The following is a 4,922-nucleotide window of genomic DNA, read 5'->3' on the forward strand; positions in this document are numbered from 1 at the left end:
TTAGTCTATTTAAAAATGCTCCTTATTTTAAAATTTTCTTTTTCTTTCCTGTGCATCTCACATTTGCAGTTAGTCACTGTCCCCATTTGTTTGATATATTTTATTTTATTCACACTTAACTCTGGGAAACTTAATAAATGCTTCATATGCGTAGCAGTATTTTAATATTTGTTCCTCACCGACCTTTATATATATATATATATATAATTTATTGAATAACGTAATTATAAAAAAATAAAAATACCAATACATTGCTTTATTGGAATCTTTTGATCAGAAACAAAAACAAACTAGCAAACTAAACGTCAAAAAATAGATTCGCTGAGACCACTTAAGTAAACCACTAAACAATTTATTAATTTATTTTGCTCAATGTATATTATATATTACTATAGATTTAAAATATTCCATAGCGTATCTTAAAAAAGAAATCACAAAGTGTGAACATATGACTAGATTATGTGATATGTAAAAGTGCAATAAGTTCAGGACAGTTGTTTATTAAATAATGGTATCAAAATTTTGTCTATGACGTGATGGACATGAGGTGAGGACTGAGTGGGGCATAATGTAGACACATCACACATGCATTTACTTTTATAAAAAGAAAAAACACATTATCCCTTGACTTGTCATTATTAGAGACCATATATGTTACAATTATAGAGTCGTCTTAAAGTTTTAATCTTTGACAAATACATGAAGTTTTTGTTTAACAAAAATATAGTCACAAGGATGCAAATAATGCGTCAGAATTGATTATTGTAGAAGTACGGTTAGAAGAGTCTTTTCGTTTTGCTGCTTGATAGCCTTTCACTTTTATGTTGGATCTAACAGTATGATATTGAATAAGAAACTCAAGGCCCAAAGAGCAATTGTTTGGGTACACGATATGTAACTAACATTACTTTTTGGCTCAGGATACATACACTTTTTTTTTTTTTTTTTTTTTTTTTAAGTATACCTCCTTTATATTTTTTTAAAAATTATAAAATATTTTAGTTTTTTTTTTAATTTTCTATTTTTACACCTTTAATTTTCAATTTGCTACTTTCTTCTTCTTTTTCACACATTTGCACTTTTAGTTTTTACATGCTACCAAAATAGGTAGGGTGAAGGAAAGATAAGGGAGTACATATAAAAATTGAAAAAAGGAGAAAAGATGTGTGAAAAAAAATACTAAATTAAATATTATGAATGTAAAATTAAAAAATTAAAAATTAAAAATTAAAAATTAAAAATATTTTAAAATTTTAATTTTTTTTAGGTGTACTTATAGAAAAAAGGAGGTGTATATATCATGAACCTTACTTTTTTGCTTTAAGCTCATGTTAGTGGGCCTCAATCTTATAAGTCTGAGATTAGAAGGCTTTTGCAATCACGTAAACTCAAACCCAGTGTACAGTACCAAGGTGCCACCACAACATTTGAATTTTGAATTGGAAGTTCTACATCACTACATGGATGAATTGGTGTTCATCTGACCCCAAAAAAAAAAAAGGAATTAATGTATTACATAATAATTTGGGGTTGAATTTAGATAGTGGGGATAATAATTACTTATATATTTATTGTATTAAAATTTTTACATATAACTTTTAAAAGTATAAATATATATCATAATTATTTTTTACAAGCTTTTATATCTATGATTACGATTAAGGATGAAAATAATAGTTAGGTCAAACTATGTTATATAATAATTTAATAGCTTTGAACTTAACTTTTTTTTTTTAAATACATGTCCTAAATATGACTTATTTATCTATCATAGATATTTTTTAAATGTTTGATTAGAACTACAATCCTAAAAATATACTTTATAATAATTTAATACTAATAAAAACATAAAAATAAATATGTTAAATTGTATAAAAATCAAGTTTAATTTATTTATAATATAAACATGTTTTTAATATCTAATATAATATTTTAGATGATAATTTATTTCAAAAACATATTTTATAATAAAAATTCTAAATAAAATATAAATCTTTCAATCTTTCTCATTTTGATTTTTTTTAATCAACATATATAATCTTATAACCTTTACTATTTTGATTTTTTTAATCAATGTATACATAAATAAAAAGCACAAAAGGTAAATATATATGTTGCAAATTTTATTTTATCAAAAATTAAACTTTTTGAAAAAATTAATTTGTTATTAATGAGTATTTTTTTTATCACATATGAAAATTAATCTCTTTTACAAGTTTAATAAATATCAATGAACAAATTTTTAAAATTTATATTTTATACATGTGATAATTTAAATATATATTTATTTTATTATACTATAACTTTTATTTTTTAAATATATTATTTTTTGAATAAAAAAATATGTGTGTAAAATAGTAGATGCCCCTAGGCCTGGGCAAAAACTTCCGGCCGATCCGAAACCGGCCAAACCGACGATCAGATCGGGTGAAGCGGATTAATTCTCAGGTATTTCGGATTTTTTCTGAAGCAAATTTCGGGTTCAAACGGGTTTTAACGGTCGGATTCGGTGTTAGAATTTTCTCATCCGATGCACCCGAATCCGACCGTTCCTCAACACCGTTTATTTTCTCCGTCTCTTTTACTTCGTCTTCTTTCTTCTTCTTCTTCACTCCGTCTTCTTTCTTCTGCTTCTTTCTTCTTCTTCACAATGTCTTCTTTCTTCTTCTTTTTCACTCCGTAAACATCCTCTTTTCTTCAACTTATTCCTGCCATGGCTACCGCCACTAAGAAGCTCTCTGTTCTGGTTGATGAAAGTGGTGATGTGGAGATCTGAAACTCCATGATTTCCCCCAAATGAAGCAGTAATAGAGACCGGCAAAGAGTGACGAAGGATGGCGGCACGAGATGCTAGAGGAAGCTTCTCAAACCGATGAATCCATCCGATGAACCCGTAACCCGCACGGATTGAACCCGCTAAAATCCGAGTTCTTCGTCGGTCGAAAATGGCTCCTGATTTTTCTTAATCGGTTTCGGATGATTTTAAGAATTTTGGTCCGAGACCGACCGTGGCCGACCGATGCTCAGGCCTAGATGCCCCCACTCTCTTCTACATGCATCTATCATTGGTTGAGTGTGTGGATAACGGGATACATTAACCATAATTAAAAATTATTGTTGAATATAAATTTAAATATATTTTTAAGTCTTTAAATATATCATAAATTCAATTTTGATTTCTTAAGTTTAAAATTAATTTTTTAGTTATTGATATATATATATATATATATATATATATATATATATATATATATATTATTCTACTACTTTTGTCCAAATTTTGTGAATGAATATGCAACACAAAACTCTTCTACTATTAAGTCCTTGTTACTAACTATTATCTTTGTTTGTAAAAAGATTACTATCAAACTAATCTAATATTGTTTAATTAACTCAATTTGTCTGACTTATTACTGATGTTGCAAGTAGTCCTAATAGATTGAAATAAATTTTTTTAAATTACAAAACTAACATAATTTAATTTAAATTTGGAGAAAAAGAAAACTTCAAATTTGATAGACAAAAAATATATATAAATCTTGAATATATTAATATGTAGTAAAATTTTATTCCAAGCTACATTGCGTTTCATGTCCATATAAACACGGGAATACAAGTTTTTTCCACTCAAATATTTATCTTCGTTTATTCTTAGATCCGCTTATTTAGTTATGTTGATTCACAAAATCTATTTACACCTGCTTATTTAGTTAACCTGTTTATATTTTTATACATTTGTATTACAATTTTAAATTTAATTAATATACGAAGATACTCAAATCAGTATATTCTTTTTTAAAAAAATACTGGTTTGTGTTCAGAAATGATTCCTGGCTACATTCGCTTCATATCCATATATATAAACACGAGAATAAAAAAAAATCGCTCAAAAAAATGTCATCGTTTATTTTTATAGACCTATTTATTTAGTTATGCATTGGTTCACAACATTCACTTAGACCTGCTTATTTAACTTTTTTTTTAATTTGCATTAGAATTTTAAATTTAATAAATAAAAAACTCAAATTAGTATTATTTTATTTTATTTTTTTAATAAAAGATTCCTAGTTACATTTTGTTTCATGTCCATATAAACACGAGAATACAAATTTTGTATGCTAAAAAATTTATCTTCATTTATTCTTAAATCCGCTTATTTAGTTATTTGTCGACTCATAACATTTATTTATACCACTTATTTAGTTACATCCCTTTTCATTCCCATATAAACTTGAAAATACACATTTTTTTCACTAAAAAATTTATCATCATTTATTCTTAGACCCACTTACTTAGTGATTGACACTTTATTAGACTCGCATATTTAGGGGGGTGTATTGGTTTAGGATTTCGTAAGATTTTAAAAGATTTTTTTTGAGTAAAAAAGTCAATTGGTATTCAATCAAGATTTTATGTCACTTAAAAACAATCTAGTGGTATTCAATCTGGATTTTCAAGATTTTTTAAAGAGTCCATTAAAATCCACTGGTATTCATTTGAGATTTTTTACAACTTAAAAACAATCCATTGGTATTCAAAAATATAAGGATTTTAAAGGATTTTTGTGTGAGAGGGATTTTGAAGGACTTTATAGTGTTATCTATAAATATCAGATTCATAAAACAATCCTATCCAAACCCATCGGATTTTGAAGGATTGTTTGAAGTGATTTTTCAAGTGTTTCAAGAATTTTTAAGTGAGTTTTTCATTTTTTTTTCTATGCTCCTGTCTTCTCCATTTTTTCTCTACTAATAATACTACATTATTGTTCATTGCTCATATATAATATTGTAGTACTGTTCTCATCCCATTCCCCTATTTTGTAAAACTCTGATATGTAAATGATATTATTATTGACTTGCTCTATTTTTCTGTTCATTCTCTTTAATTGACTTGCTTTATTTATTCTATGCAGTTGAATT

Source organism: Cajanus cajan, chromosome 8 (assembly GCF_000230855.2).
Source record: "Cajanus cajan strain Asha chromosome 8, NIPB_CcT2T_4, whole genome shotgun sequence".
Classification (NCBI taxonomy): Eukaryota; Viridiplantae; Streptophyta; class Magnoliopsida; order Fabales; family Fabaceae; genus Cajanus; species Cajanus cajan.